At 40.7% G+C, this 17,071-nt stretch overlaps 1 protein-coding gene across 1 annotated transcript in view; it reads left to right on the top strand.

Moving 5' to 3' along the window:
* The first annotated feature begins 4,581 nt into the window (after nt 1–4,581).
* Nucleotides 4,582–17,071, top strand: part of DAAM2 (dishevelled associated activator of morphogenesis 2) — a 175,390-nt gene continuing 162,900 nt past the window's right edge. The window contains exon 1 of the mRNA XM_058801423.1: nt 4,582–4,817. The gene's annotated coding sequence lies outside the window, so the exon portion shown is untranslated. The remainder of the gene's footprint in view (nt 4,818–17,071) is intronic.

The raw sequence follows: 17,071 nt of genomic DNA, 5'->3' as shown, positions 1-17,071 counted from the left end.
TACAAGTATTTAACAGGCTTGAGAAGCCAATAGAGTCGTTGGAATCCTAGTTATTTACAAGGAGCTGTAAACAACACAGGAAAAACATGGGGAAAAGTTGAAAATTGAAATGTGCTGCCTTGAGAAAGGTCCACCATCTTATTATGATGGATACAGATTTGAATGCAGTTTTAGTTGACCTAAATTTTTTGGTATGGGCCATTTTATGAAAGGGAAACCCAATCTTTTCATTTAAGAACAATTAGTAGAAGTAGCTTGATAACTAGTACATTGACTTCAGGCATTTTCAAGAAATTATCTTCATACTGAATGCCAAAACTTCCATTAACTACACAACTCTTACAGACCTGATAAGGTTTAGTTCCTAGGAACAAATTGATTTATCTATTCTTAACTAATTTTTAAATTGAGAAAATAAAATCACCAAAAATAAATGCTTGTGCTGGGTTTGCAGTGGCATCTTACAAAACCATATTCTTTCACAGTGTGAAGAATGCTGCAGGAAAACAACAACACCAGCAATAAATCAGATGCAAGTTAACCCTGCCACAGTTTCCCTCAAACATCTGCCTGAATATACTCATGTGTAAATGCATACATGCATGCACAATTGTGTACATACATTATGGTTCATCAAGTGCAAAAAAAATCTTGTGGCATTACAAGTTATAAATTTTAAATAATAATGAAAGTTACTTCAGATGAGCTTTGTCCAGATCTGTACTTTTTAAAAGTTCAAGGCAGGTTCTCAAAGTGATGTATCAACAAGATAGTGATGATATCAAGTGATGATATCAACATTAAATATGTTGGTTATTTTCGGATTGAAAAACTTTAATCTAAAAAGCATATATATATATGCACATGTACCCCAGAACTGAAGTGTCCTTATTCATCTGGCAGTCAGTGAGGGGCAGAATCCAGCCTTTAGATCAGACGGTGTGGTTTCAGCCTAAAGTTATAATTAATTTCAGGAGGATTATATAAGCTAAACAAATGTACATGCATTTCTGTTGTATTGACTATACATGCCTCATTTCAGCCCCTCAGCAACAGGGGACAGAACTTTGTGTGGTTCATTGGTAAGTGACAATAGCGATGGCTCCACCACCACCTTACATCCAACGTCAGTGTATAGCAGTATTACTACTATACTGTATTTCACACTGGAGGGATGCTCAAAATGTTGTGTGGCATTTCAGAAACTGCAGGGATGATGTGAGGGTAGGAAAGTGCTGCTAGTCCTGTACCCTGTGGTGACCGAGCTGCTGACCCTGTGGCTGCGCAGGGTGGTGGTGTCAGGCAAGGCAGGCAGCCAAGCGCACAGAGCCGTGGTGTTTACTCTCACTGTCAGATGGAGCAGGCAGCCTGGCACTGGCTCCCCTCTCACAATGGACACTTTTGTTGTTAGATTAATATACCCGTGTCCTTTGTTTTGATGAGGGATCTAACAAACACTTCATATCTACAGAGGTGGAGCAACATCTCAGAGAAGCTTTTGCTTCTCTCTTTCTTAAAGGGATACAGTTTTGAGTAGCAAACTATTTGATTTTCTATGTCCCTTTCCCCTTTTCCTAACTATTCTGGGTCCTTATACATAAATAATACTACAGCTTCTTTGGTTTTGACCTTGGTCTTCAGAACCTAGAAATTCTTGTGAAAATAGGTGATTTCTTTAATAGTTTTATTCCTAAATTGAGAAGGACCTGCCTTTGTAGGTATGTTTGTGCTGCCTTGCAAAGTAAACATTATGTGATACAATGTTCAGAGAGATAAACACACCTTTTTCTTTTTTGGCACCCTTGGCAGGACTTTTGGTTTTGCTGTCCCCCATAAGCTAAGACACCAAAATACTTCCTATTAAATGTCACTTCTTGTGCAAGGGGAATGCTCCACTGAATCAAACATTTCTGCAAACTGCAACACTTTTCAGTTTTCTCTGAGGTTTCTCTAGTTCAGTATTTAATAATAAAAAACTGGATTCACCATAAACTTCTATTCCAAGCAGTTACTAATGCAAGTATTGAATTTATGTAACACCAGAATTTAATATACCTCGTTGTAATTGAATGAACAGAGTCACAGAAATAATCAGTTATTACCTAGTTTCATTTACTGGTGACTAAATATTGAAGCATGCATCAGAATTCAAATTCTATGTCCTTGTTTAATATACCACACATTTCTCCTGCAGCCAGTAATAGAAAACAGGAGTTGTGCTGCAGCCATGAGACAATGCTCTGTCAATGGAACATCCAGATGCTGCGGTGAGAGGGGGCCAGCTTTCACATGGGATTATGAGGAGAGTAAGGAGCAACATATGTAAGGAACTGCAGAAATTCCTTTTTTATCTTAACATTTATGGTGATGAGATCATTCTCACAGTGGCACAAGCCTGTTTCCTGCTGGCACTTTCTGGTGTTTTGCATGTTCTTGTTTTGTGGGTGTGGAGCAGCGGAGCATCACTTAAGCTTTGCCCCAGCCCCCAGTTTCTCTCCATCATTGGTATCTTTGCCATTCAATTTCCCATCCACTGCAGCACCTTACCCTGTTGTCTTATAGATAGACCTTGCCTGCTTTGAACATATCAGAATGACCTTAGCTACGGCACCAAATGGATGGCCAGCTTTGTCTTAAAGATGGGGGTTTCATTAACTTTTAACTAGTGGACAAGGGCCATTTATCTTTGCTACATTGTGCCATAATAAATGCTTCAGTGTGGACCTGTGAGCAGGAGATAGCCTTGGTAATGTGAGCATACCGAACCCCTGTGCCCTGGCTTGCTGCTGCAGGTTAGTTTCCAGGGTTAGATAGAGGTGTCAGTCTCCAGAACCTTTGCTGTAGAGAGGGATGCAAGAGAAGGAACTGGTTAATCATTCCCAGGTCTCCTTTCAGGCCTGCTTTCCTCTTCCAATGAGAAACTGAGAAGTTAAAGGTGAGGAGGAGGGAGGAAGGCAGTTAGATGGAGCTCAGAAGGTGGAGATCAGCTACAGAACTATGTGGCATGCAGAACAGGGAAAGGGGGAGTAAATGGGGAAGGACTTAGAAGAAGAGATGAAAAAGGTGTTAGCTAGAGATATGAGTGGCAAGTGAGAATTAAAAGACCAATGGGAATGTGTGAACAGAGGGGAAGACTGATGGAATTTTAAGATCTGTTCTACCATGCATCACATGTAGTTTGCATATGTAAATAATATAAAACTTTCTCAGGCTTTATGCTGAGAAAGGCAGGAGCATAGTACAGCTCATACTAGAGGAACTCTGATGGATCCCTGTGGTTTCATAGAAGGCTCATAGTGCTGAGTATTGTAATTTAGTCATGTGGCCAAATGGCTACTTTGCTTACAGGGCAGAAGGTATACATGCCAGGAGTTAGTGGGCACCTACTGAGCCTGTTTGTGATGGCCATTATAATTTAAATGGTTGCATTCAATTTTTGGTTTGTACCCATGTTCTTCTCCATAGGACCAAAGAAACAGAAAGACACCGTGACTTGCACGCAGGTTTTTACCTGTTCTGTGCTTATTGTGTATTGGTTTAAATGAAGGCAGAGAGGACAGGACAGTGGTGACTTGGCCTCATCTTGTTTGGTTTGGCCTGCAAGTTTGAAGGCAGCATTTTCCCCCTGCAACTTGTTTTCTCTGGATATGTCATTAAAGATACACATATCTGTGTGTGTATATATATGGCTTTGCCTTGTGATATGTGTTGATTGGTATTGTCATCATGAGAGTTCAGTTATTGCAACAAAAATGAATGTCTTACACATACAAAGAGCAAACCATATATTTCCATGAGTAAAAAAAAAAAAGAAAAGAGAGATTTTGCAGATGGTGTTACTATCTCTGAATTTCAGTGTTCCCATTTAACAGAGAATGTGGTTTCTTACACTGCAGACAGCAACACACCCGAGGCAGACAACTTCCCAACACTGATCTAGCTATTAAAATCAGATACAGTTAAAAGTGAAGTCAGAAACCAGCGAACATGGTAGAAACAGTGGTTTACACGGGATTAAAGCTATCTGGAGAATGAATGGAGAGGAAAAACTAGGAAATGAGGGCTTTTTATTCAGTTAAATCATATCCTCTCCATTACAGGGAACAAAATCTCCGAAGGTCAGACTGAGCTGAGTGCCAGGGGAAATCCCTCGTCCCTAATGATTTGGGGACAGTGTGCCGCAGTGGCAGTCAGGGAGCAGGAGGCTGCCAAGGGCTCCCGGCGGTACTCCCTGCCGCAGCCGGGACGCTGCTCCCGCTGCCCGGGGACCCCAGGGACCGGCCTTGCGGGGAGCGCCACGGCAGGCAAGGGTGAACCCGGCCACACCTGGAGGCCGTGAGCGCATAGCTGCGGGGAAGAGGGCTGCTGTTCCCCAGGGCTGCAGGAAAGCGTGTCTCGGTCCCGGCGGCGCTGAGCCCCCCCGGCTGCCGCCCGCAGCGCCCCCGAGCAGCGGCGGCGGCCCCGGCCCGGCGCTCCCTCAGGCCGGCGCGGGGCCCTTTAAGAAAGCGCAGCACAGTAGCAGGGGCCGGCCCTGCCTCCCGCAGCCCGCAGCGCTGGAGCGGCGCTGGGGAATGGGAAGCAGTTCCTGGTCCGGCTCCGAGAGAGCGCACGTAGCAGGAGCAGCAGCAGCTGCAGCAGGAGCAGCAGCAGGAGCAGCAGCAGCAGGAGCAGCAGGCACCCCAGCTCCGCTCGCTCGGCAGCATCCAGCGTGGGGATCCGCGCTCTGCCCGGCTCCCTGACACGGGATGGACGTTCCTGAGCACTGAGCTCAGCCGCTGTAAAAAGCAAGTAGGAAAATATACATCTGGATGAAATTGGTAAGTCAAACTAGAGTCACATCCTCTTCCTTGGAACTGCAGCTTTCCAGTTTCTTAATTTGTAATGTTCTTCGCAGGCTTTTTTCTTCTTTTACTTTTAAGCAGAGCAGCTGGGAAAACATGGAGGCAAATTAAAAGTGTAAAAAACTTTGATGATTTGTCAGTGTTTGTGCTCCTATTTTTGAAATCCTCTTTCTACATAGAAGCTTTGCTGCAGGAGTGAGGAAGGAGAAACCAGCAAGTGTTGTTGTATGTTGGGGGACAGAAAGCTAGTAAGAGTTGTAATTGGCTTTTCCTTAGGACATGATTAAAGATCTCAGAAAAGAAAGAAAGAAAGAAAGAAACAAAAAAAAAGCCAACAAAACAAACCCCAACTTTCAAGAAGCTTGAAATATTGGCTTGTCATTTACTTTTCCAGAGTAAACACAAGTCTCGTGTTGAAGTCTTAAACGCACTGAGATTTGTACAGCAAGCAGAAGGAACTTTTAAGTACTGTGCTGTCAGTGTAACCTGCATGCCAAAGCATTGCCGGGCAAATGTTGTATATATTTGTTTAAATTTAAATAACTACATCGTGAGCTCTGGGAGGGCAGAGGCAGGAGGTGCCATTTCCCCCGTGGCGGACAGAGGGCGCTGTTGCTGCGCCCGGCATCAGCCTCCCTGGAACGGGGCGCTGCTGGAAATCCAAGGGAAAACCGAGTGGAGGCGAGAGGTTTTAAACCATTAAACCAGCAATTGTTCACACGAGCGCGAAGCTATAGTACGTAGCATGCAGCTGGAGCAGCCAATGCTTTTAATTTTCATTCCCTTAAGGTTTGGGGGCAGTTTTTTTTGTTTGATTGTGTTGTACAAGATGATCTGAATTACAAAGAGAAATATATTAGAGCCTGGTTATGACCTTGTTATCTCTTCTGGAGTGTGTTGTGGAGTCATACTGGATCAAGAAGGGAAGGGAAAGTGTGGAATCTCTTGACAGTAGTGTTACTTCAGTAGTGGTGTGGAAGATGAGGAAGAACTGTCACTCAGTGTTGATCACGTTGCAGGCTGGAATTGGGCATCTGACATGGGAACATATCCTTTGTATCCAGTACAGATGTACAGCAGAGGTTAGAGATCTGCAAGTGACGAAGACTGTACTGTAGACCCTAATGACTGAACGGCATATTGTCAAGTAGTTTGGGGAAAGGGTCTTGTCCAGGTGTAAAGCTTTCCTCATAGAAATCCCAATGCAAAGAGAAAATGTAGCAATAATCTATTCACACCTTTGTGTATGTATACTTGCTTATGTATCACCTGGGGTGTAAAATATTATTCTTTGTCGAGTAGGAGTTTGGGTTTATTAAATCAAAGGCTTTAAAGGAATAAAGATATTATTTTAACTAATGCAGCTCTCTTGTGAGTAGAGAAGGACCACAGCTGTCAATTTCCCCTCTGATCCCGCCTCTGTTAGAACTTAGTGTTTCTTTTGTGACTCAGGGCTTTGGTTGTGCCTTGAACAAGACTTTTCTGTCTGACTCTATTCCTGTTGCTTACAAATCACTTGCGGTGGAGTGGAAAGATTTGCAGGTTTTGGGACCTTAATGTGAGACATGCTGGGGAAAGCAGATTAAAAGAACTGAATGACCATGTGGAACACAGTCATTCTGACTACCAATTATTATGCCTCATTGAAAAATTTAGAGTTCTGCTACCTCTGCTGAATCAGTGGAGTATGTGAAGAGAAGACAACTTTCTTACCTGCAAGAGAGAATAAAACACTTATTTTGCCACAGTGTATCTGTGTGATGTTTGTAGTTTTTCAAGAAAAAAGCAGCCATTTCTTTACACTCCTTATGCTTTATTAGACATCCAGGTATGAATGACCTGTAAAAATTATTTACTGCATCAGAGGAAAGATTCCCCTCTTTGGTTCCTCTCTGAACTAGCAGGCATTAGTCAGATGTCTGTCTGACTACTGCCTCAGTAACTTATTGAGGAATCTTTTTCACTTCCCTTCAAGCAGATTGCACGTTCATTGAGAATGATAGCACTATCAGACACTCTGAGGCACATTTGAACCTAGCAGGTGCTTGCCTTTGTAGGAGGCTAATTTATGCATTCAAAGTGTCTCCTCCACCATCGCTGATGTCAGCTAAGCTCTTAAAAGTTGCATCTCACCACTATTTGTCTGCATTACATTTAGTGTGGTAACTGTAGTTGTTTCAGTTTAATTCTCCTAATTGCCTATATTTCAAATTAAAATGTTTTCTTCACAAATGGAGAAGATAGTATGATGTGACAGATCTGATTTTTTATTGTGTTGTTTGGAAATTCACTTCAATATTTGTTTTATTTTGCTCCCAGGTGTTTTGCTTAGAGTTACTTTGTACCTGGGAGTCAACCTTATAAGTCTGTCTGTGGCTGATGCTTAGGTCATACAGTTAACTCCTGCAGAGTTTCCAAAACATTAGCTCAATATGACACATGCATGTGATACTTAAAATGTAAAGGGATCCTCCACCTGTATTTATGCTAAATTAAAGAAATGGATCTTCCTTGAATAGCTTTTCCCATTAGAGACCACTAATCCTTTTACCTGCCAGTCGATACTTAGCAGGCTGGCAGTGCTATAAATTCTGTGACTGCCATTGGAGCACTTGTCTACTACTTGCTTACATTGAGAGTAACTCTGCTAAGTGAATTCAGCCAGAGCAAGACTCATGATTACTCAACAAATTGCTGTCAGCTTGATTTTTAATATAATGTTCATGTCATTGTTTCTCAGAGCTTCAGGTTAATTAATCTTTGAGCATCTTATAATAGTTTACTTGATGAAGCCTACTGCAAAATGCTTTCTCTTAGAATGTTTCCAGCCTTATGAAGTGCTGGATGTTACCACAGGTTATGAAGGCTTGTTGGTGCTCACACAGCTGTGGTGAATCTGGCCTTGTTCTTTGTGGCAGGTAAAGCCTCTTTCTGCTTTACATAACAGAACCAGGACCCCAACTTAAAACCCCAGTTTCATATCAAAGACTGACTGTGCTGTTAACATAGTAACTTACTCTTTTCTTCAAGAAGAGATTTTGTAGTTTTTTATACTGAGCAGTGATAGGTGTGGTTTTATGTCTGATTTGTCTGTCTCTACTTCAGCTTTTGGCATGCCACATTTTCCATTACACGTGGGACAAGTTTATCTGTATAAGTGGAGACCTCTCAAGATGTTGTCCTGTGCAAGATCAAAACATGTTAGCTTGCACAGAATATGAAGGAAAGTAAATAAGATTTAATAGCTCTGAAGGTGGATATGAAAGGGAATTAATGCAGGAATGTGTTCCCCAAAGAATATTTTCAGTGAAGTAGATACCTCTGTGTAGCTAGTCTTGACTATCTCAGGGGGACTATGTCAGATCTGTCAATAATCATGTGGATAAGCATCCTCCAAAGAATTAATTTATTTTTATATATGAACATATGTACAAATTCAAATATGTACATCTACCATTTCATGCCTGAGACAATTGATGACTGAGATCTTCCTTTTGTTATATGTAATTCCAGAGTTCTTTTCTTTTTCACCAGATTAATCGAATCCTTGAAAATTTCAATCTCTCTTTAATCTAAATCTGTTGTTGAGAGTATTATTTCTTAAATGTAAAAATAATAAACAAGAGGTCTTTAAACATTTTTAGACACTCTACCACTTTGATTGTGCTTTCAAAGACATGGTAGTGACTGAATGTATCATTAAATTATCACATTTAAATACTGCATTGACCTTGCCAGCCAGTAAATCAAGCAGTGGTAAAATCCCTTTTGTTCTTTATGCTACACCCTGAGACCTGTGAAATAATCCTGTGAGCATTTGGCAAAAGTATGTAGCAAGTTGATGTGTTTTGTAGCATGAAATGAGGAAAATCGGTAGGAATTTTTAGATTTCTAAGGACCAAATAAGGTACTGCTGAGATTTCTCTGTCCTCCTTTTTCATAAATTCAAGAGACCATGGATTGTAAAGGTTCCATATGAGAAGGAAAAACCAAGGTGGCAGCTGTCAGTGCTGTTATTTAGTAAGGGCTGCACTTCTCAGTGCCTTCATTGGAGGCAAAGAATTAAGTTTTATACTCAGGGCTGATTTTTACCATCTTGTCAAATGGTCCCTTTGTGGAGGGAATGGGGTGGGGTGTGGCATGGAGCTGATTCACAGTGCAGCTTATGACTTTTGAAATGGAGCAGAGATTAAAAGGAGTTCTGAAGTCATCTGCATCACTTTTAGTTTCCTGCTGTCACACATTTTTCCATTTGAGAAATGTGTCATGGTGAGAAAGGTGTATGGGCAGAAGGAGCATCAAACAATGAAATCTCTTTATGCCACGTTGTGTATAATGTAATATCCTGGGCAGCAGGAAGGCTCATGGCACTCTTTGCAACTGCCCTTCCCCAAGTTCTCAATGCCCTGCATTCTCAATGCCCTGCCCCAAGTTCTTTTCACTTGGGCTTCACTTTTTTTCTCACCTGGGTGTTTTGTCATTTAGCCAATATGCTGTGTTGTGCATGTCTAGCTCTGCAGCCTCTTTCTGGGTGTGTATCAAGATGTATCTGTAACTTTACCTACATCTCTTTATTAACTGGCATGACCATATACTTCTGTTTATTTTGAAATCCATGGAAAGTACATGAAGAAACACTGTAATTTTATTTCTCCACGAGAATCTTTTCCAGCAGCTGATGAAATCCAAGCTCGTGCCAGATGAAAAGCTCTTGTGTTATCATTTGCAGTTAATTAAAAAAATAAACGCCAAATCCCTTACAGCAGTGGGTTTATAAATAGTGTGTGTGTTTGTGTGCATGTATGTGCATGCCCACACCAGTGCTTCACTCTCATGTGACAGCACACTGGAAATTATCATATACTCTTAGGTTCAGGACTTGATGCAGGGTTACAGAGGTGGATGGAGGAGTTTGTTTGTTTTAGTACATCTTACAGTAGCTGAAACAGACCCAAAATAAAGTAAAAGCTTTCGTGTTTGCCTTAAGATGGCAACATTTTTGTTGTCTTTTTTTTTTTCCTAAGAAAACATGCTAAAGGCTCAATTTTTATCTTTTGGTAGGCAAGCAAAATATTTTTTCTGGCAATTTGATACTTTATTAAAGTGAACACTTACTTGATTAAATGTGCCAAATTTGTGTGTGCTAAAAGGCAGGAAGCTGGCTTTGCTGGAATAGAAGGGTGCACTGGCAGCTGGGGCTGAACTACCTCTTGGCACCCTATCTGTCCATTAAGTACAGATCCCAGTAAGCTGAAGGATTATGATCTTCAAAAAATCTTGGACAACTTTACTGGTGAGCTAGATTTTTTTTGCTTTGCTTTTAAGAAGGTAAAATTAATTTTTTGGGGTGAAAGTTGTTAAACTGACAGATTTGGAAGACAGCAGTCTCCTTGTTCAGTCACAGAATAAGTGGTACCTTGAACCATGGCTGAGTCACCTTCCCCAGTGCTGTTCTCTAGTTGTATGTTTTGGGTCAGTCAGTGGATCAAACCCGACATTTATCATTTGGCATCTTTCTGTTCAACTTCGTTTTGTACTTTTGTATTTTTTATTTTTGGCCAGCAGTGTCAGATACCTGACAATGAGTCAACTGTTTAGATTTTGAGATGGCTTCTTCTTGAATCTCATTAGGTTTTGCTGACAGAAGTCCCTGTGGATCATTTTGTTTCAAGGGACAAACTTGCTCGCTTATCAGGACAGCCTTGATCAATTCATTTCACATGAGCAGTAATCAAATGGGAGTGGTTTTTGGTCATCATCCAGAATGGATTCAGCCTAGTGACCTGGTAGAAGGACATATTGTATTCCATTACCAGCCCTGTGAATCATTCAATCTCCCAATTGAATGCGGTTTTTCAGTACTCCACTTGCATTATACAAGCCTTGTGTTTTTAGGCTCTATATTCTTTTCCTGATTCAGAGGCCCTTTGGAAAGTTTCATGTGAGATTTTGCATTAAGCTCATCTAGAAATCAAAGCTTCTGAACTACAGATGGTTTCTTTCAGGGACAGAATGTCTCTGTGGGACAGTGCCACAGGGTTTGTTGTATTACCTGCAATGATGTGTAGTAACTGAAGTGTGGACTAAACCTTTTGGCAAGATATTGTATTTTTTAAAAAGAGATACTGTTTTCAATATTATGCAAACTTTATATTTTTATGTTTGTATATATGTCTGCTTCCCCTTTCCCGGAGTTTTAAACAATGACTGTCTTTTAATCATGTTCTCAAGGAAAAAATTAAATTTCTGTCTATGGAGAACTTGATCATAAAAGTATATATTTGTACTGGAAGCTGTTTTTCCCTCTTTGTGCTGGTTTTTTTTTTAATGGCACACTACTCAGGTTATAGAGTGAAACTTGGCTAGGTAGTTCCAACTTCCTGTTTCTTGTTCACTTCCCTAACAGTTCTTTCATCGTCTAATACTAAAAGCATTTTGGTTGGAAGTCCTTCAGGGATTTATTTATATTGAAAACCCTTTTTTTTCTTTCTTTTTTTCCACTTAAGAAAATACCCCAAAACAAACAAGGACTTGTAGTGATGTTAGGTTTTAAGCAATAATGTGATGCTTTTGCCAACCATCCAATGTCATGTTTAAGGTGGCTGACTTGTAGGTGAAATTAAAATGGAAAAATGAAAACATACTCTAGAGAAGCTGTTTTTCCCCAGTTTCATTTACTTTTTCAATGCAACTTAATTAGGTGGAGGGAATGAAACTACTACAGTGCTTCAACTTTGAGCACAATAGGGATGATGAGAAAATGGCTGTGAAAGTTTGGAGACTTATAGTCATGCTTGCTACTTTGACTTCATGTCCCAAGGCCCAGTCAATCAAAATAGCTCAGAGAGAAATTTTCAGTTTCTCAGCTTGAGAACAAAATGACATGAATAGTCAGGCATCTAATGTGCAAAATTCTTTAGGAAAATATAGCATCTCGTACCTCAGAAATATTTGCACTCTCTTGGAAGTCTTGTCTCCCATCTTTGCGCAGTGATTAACAGAAATCTTTTCATATTTCAGAAGAATTTGCTAATCTGTACAAGGTGCTGTAAGGTGTTTTAATAAAAAAACCTCATTTTTAGTGCTCTTGCATGTTTTAACATGATTTCTTTGGGAACCAGAGGGAAGATCAACAGTAATAAAGTTCTAGCACAGGGTGCCTACAATATGACTATTTTTCCAATTCAGTCTTTAAGTTATGGCTTCTTTTTTTTCCTTCCTTACTTAATTTACGAATCTCTTTGACACCAAAAATCTGCTAGACCAACAGGGGAGCAGTGAATCATTCTCAGCCCTCAGAATTTCTTGTGGGACAGCAGTCACAGGGAGCTGGGGGGTTATGAAATACATATAGATGACATTGATCCAGTATAGGGACTCTGCTTCTGAGGACCACTTTGTATGGGACATAAATGAAAAATCAGCAGAACAAACCAGCACCACCAAAAGAACTGCTGCATTAAACACTTCTGTTCTCTGCTTTTTTCAAATATGAGAGATCAGATATGGTAAACAGCGTTGATGTGTGTGGACAGGGTTAGATAGCTACTGCTGTACAACAGTATGTAATAAATGATGTGTATTTAAGAATATATATGTTGATGAATAATGGATATATGCAGGTATGACAGTGATCATTACTTTGTAGTTGTATAGTTTGAAAGGCCTGAGGTGGATTTGATTCTACACATGGCTGCATGTGTGGAAGGGATATACATGAAGTTATCATGCTACTGGCTTTATTGAGCCCCTTATCCCAGTGTCTGAAACTGTGATTTGTTATGCTATGATATGATCCAAAATAGAACCACAATTCACTGTAGCGGGTTCTTTCAATCCCCTGGGAATGTTTGTCTGGCTTAAATGCATGAAACTGAAATGTGTAATACGGAGCAGCAGCTTATCATGAAACTGAAATGTGTAATATTGTGCTGCAGCTTATAGATCAACACTGACTCCGTTTGTGGGAATGAATGAATACCTCATGTTTGATGTGCTGCAGGAGAGTTCACAGATGATTTCTTACGTTACAGTGCTGTATTTTTCATGCTTGTTCAGCTTCATGTGTTTAGTGTTTTCCTGTGTGTAGAATAGGGCTGTATTATCCTGGGCTTTTCCATATAGAAAGAGAATGTGAAGAGGTTTCTCCCTGCTGACTCTTTTTAATGCTTTCAAGGACTTCTTTCCAGGAAAACTTCGGTAAAGTCTGAAAAAGACAGGTGATCATTTCTATACCCATCCACATGTTTCTCAGCCATGAAACTTCTTTGTTTCACTTGAATTCTTCCTGCATTATTTTCTTTGTTAATTTTCTCACTTATTTATCTCTTTTTACAGTTCTTTTGACAGCTTTAACCCCTGGATGCAGGTCAGTGAAGATAATTCTAACAATGTAGTCAACTGATTGTATGGTAGGTGGGAAGGTTCACCTCCATCCTGCTTCTTGCAGGTGATCATAGATATCACAGGACTTTATTTCTGTTTCCCTTATGATCCAAATTTTTACCTGAAAATATGTAAGTACATACAGGTGAATAAATGTTACTCAAAAAAATTCCATAAAATTGCTTAATAAAGAAAGCAGACTCACCCTTATTCTAGCTGCCCTGCCAATATTCCACTTTCAATGTACCTTGTCTCTAGTTTTTATTTATCTATCCTGTCTTGGTTCAGCAGAGGATGATGCGTGCAAGACTGAAAGAGACCTCCTGAGCCATGGAGTACACCATTTCTTTAATTGCAGGAAATGATGTTGCAGGATTTTCTTAGTTAATTTATTGATCTCTGTCTCGAATGGCTTTTGCTCTGTTGCTTCCTATTGGGAAGCCATTCAAGAACCTCGCTCCTCTGATGTTTATAAATCTGCTTCTAATTTACAAATTAAATTAGTTCATAACCTGTTCATGCCCATTTGGTTTTATGCCAACATTACTCTCTAACTTTAAGAGTTTTTCCCTTTTCTTACAATCCTCCTGTGATCTAAGAAGATTCTTATCTTTCTCTCCTTTTATTCCCTAAGAGAGAATATAATTAAAATTGTGCATCTCTTCATTATATTCTTCCTCATCAGTGTCATTGTGTCTTGGTTTGATAAAACCTTTGGACTTGAGAGCTTTTTAGCCTTGTCAGACAATTCTCAGACAGAAGCAGAAAAAGGTAGCTGTTTGCATTTCCAAGACAGACAGTATGTGTAGCTTTTCATTGCCTCTGACTCCAGGAGGGTGAGAAGGGAAGGGAGAGAAAGTGGCCTGCATGTTTTTGCATCTGTAAAAAGCTTTAACTATGGACTTTGCGAAGAGTGATCTGGTGCCTGGGATAGGCGAAGACATTGATCCAGTTCTTTTAATCTAGTCCAGCTCTTCCATTATTCTATAAAAACCTGCTTGAAACAAGCAGCTGATAAAACTTCTGGAGGGGATGCAGCTCACAAATGAGTTTTGGAGTGCAACTTTCCAGCTGTTTCCTCAGAAGGAATGAGGCAAGCAGCTCCCAAAGCCCCAGACAAATGCCTGGGATCTTTGTTCTTCAGAGTGCATGGAGAGTCCCTGAGAAGAACTGAGAGGCCGGAGGCTGATGGAGAGATGAAGCCAAAGGCCTGCAGTGGGAACCTCCTGCTGTCAGAATCCCACGCTAAGCTGCACTTGAGGGCAGGCAAGGAGGGGCAAGAGAAAGCTGAGTAAGGTTTGCTGTGACCTCAGTGTATTCCCATGCAGCTTCCCTCTCTGGGCAGTCCTTGATGGCATCATTTACAAGATTCTTCAAATGCCCTTAAACTCAGTAGAAAAAAAACACTACAGTCTATTCAGCATGCTGCTCTATACTGTCCTACCACAATGCTACTAATCTTTAAGCAATATGATTTACGATGAATGTCTCTTACAAGACAGCTTTTTATTTAGCAGAGTGTATCAAAACCAGGAATTTTTGCAGGGATGTACCAGTCTCAGGCAAGTTGTCTGAAGTTTACTGGAAAATTTTAGTGGACAAAAGGAAAAAAAGACAAAATACTGAGAGGAGAGAAAGCCAGAACTAAAGGTCTGGCTCCAGTATCACAGCACATAGTAGACAGCAGGTAGGCAGAGCAGACAGTGTGAGGGTAGTGGGACTTCTGTTCACATCTGTCATCTTACGGAGACTGTAGTGGTTCAGAGCTCTTTTGAAATTGTTGTCTATATTTTTCTGTGTATGTTGAGATTTTTTTTTTCTTTGATTACCAAAGAAACTTTTTCATTGGCATTTTTTCATTAATTTTTCCAAGAGCAAGTTTTCAAATATACCTTCTTTTATTATCTCCGCTGTTTCTGTAGCTAAGAGGTATGCACACACAGCTTGCTGTGTCCTGCGCTCCCTGTATGGCCTCACTGCTGGGATTTTACCAAGTAAGATCACTGGAATCTTCCTGTGTAGGTACAGGATTTGTGGTAATTGGAAGTGGGGCTGGGCCCAGCCTCATCCCCAATGGGCACAGCTGTGAGCAGCATTGGAGGCAATGAGCCATGGAGTGCCCAGGGGCACTGACCAGCCACCAAAGGGAACAGAGGAACGCAGGTGCAATGCAGGAACATGAGGGGTATAAAAGGCTGGGCTAAAGAAAAGGGAGGGTAGACACTTGCAGCCTTATGATGTGGTGTGATGTTACTCTGTATGGGTGAATGCTAAAGCCTTCTAAAATTGTGTGGTGATACTCTGTGTATTGTGGCCATCTCAACTGTTACATATGCTGTGATACTCCTGGAATCCAGTTCCTGGGAATGGTGTAACAGAATATTTGGGACTTGTTTCATAATTCAATATAATTACTGTTCCTCTTCTCCAACAGATTTATTTACATAGTCTTAATAATTCATCATGTGAGGTGCTTATGCTTTGATGACCATAATTAGATACATTTACAATTGACTTTCATTGTATTCAAAGAAGCAGAATCAGTGTGTTTCTTTTCTCATCCATCCTAATGAACTTCATCAGGAAGAATCTAAATTTACAGGTGAGGAATGTCTCTAATCAGTGCCAGCATAGAATGAGTAGAACTAGCTGGAGATGACCTGTACCTTTTTCAGAACCTTTTTTGTTGTACAAAAAGGCTTGTAGTCACTAATTGGTTCTTTGTTAGTTTATAAATAGGAATGTTAATGATTGGCCCTGTATGTAAGAAATTAGTCTGGTTGAAAATCTTTCAGTTTTTTAGCTCCTATACCCTTACGCTTTGATTGCATTTTTTGATAGCCTCCCAAGATGAAGAAGTGACATTAATTGTACTATACATATATCTCTATTCTCTCATTGGAAATACGTGACAGAACTGGGAGAGGATGCCTGACTATGGTCTCTGTGTTATCCAGGCACTCCTCCTCCCATGGAGGTAACACAAGTTTTGCACAGCTCCCGAGGCTCAGTGAGGGTTCTGAGCCCTGTGTGCAGGCTATAGATGCTGAAGGACTTCTCAGGACACCAAAGAAGAGAAGGGTGATTATGCTGTTGATAGGGTGATTATGCTGTTGAAGAGTGATTATGCTTGGTCAGTACTTGCATGGACTTAGGAGGCTGGACTTCAGAGGCTTCCAGAGGACTCTGATCAAATATTAATAAACAGTCCCTCGCTGTTCTCTTTTTATTTCCTCACTTGTTGCATAGAAACAGAGTCACGAGTCTGTGTTCTGCTGGTGATTCTTGTTAGAGCTCTTTGGTCAGGATTAGTTGTACTTTCTCAGTCTGTAATCCTGGGGAGAAGGTTCATACAGGACAGGCAGAGCCAGAAATAAATATGCTTTTAAAAGGTCATATAATGTCCATAGAGGGAAACAAATGGCTGCATTCAGTTTATACGAATGACAAAATACTTTGCTATTACCTTCCACCTGTCAATGCCCTCCTGGTAAATGTGATACTGAATACATTTAACAGGTTCGAACTCTGAGGGCCTGATGATGAACATTCCTGCTGTGTTTTCTTTAATTTCTTAGTGAATATATACATTTGTGATACACTGAGTGTACTGTGCATGGTACTGTAAGCCTTGCTTGCAAATGCCGCTCAGTTGTTTGTCTAAATCTTGCAGTTGCCATTCAGTCACGAGGCCAAGGCAAATGACTGAAACAATCCATTTCCAGTGGATCACTTTGAGGAGGAAACAGAGTGAGCACTGATCTCTCTCTGTGGTGGCCAATGGCAGGATCTGAGGGAATGGCCTGAAGTTGTGTCAGGGGAGGTCTAGGTTGGATATCAGGGCA

This window comes from Ammospiza caudacuta, chromosome 3 (assembly GCF_027887145.1).
Source record: "Ammospiza caudacuta isolate bAmmCau1 chromosome 3, bAmmCau1.pri, whole genome shotgun sequence".
Lineage (NCBI taxonomy): Eukaryota > Metazoa > Chordata > Aves > Passeriformes > Passerellidae > Ammospiza > Ammospiza caudacuta.
The sequence above is the reverse complement of the archived record's forward strand: the minus strand, read 5'-3'. Positions and strand labels throughout refer to the sequence as shown.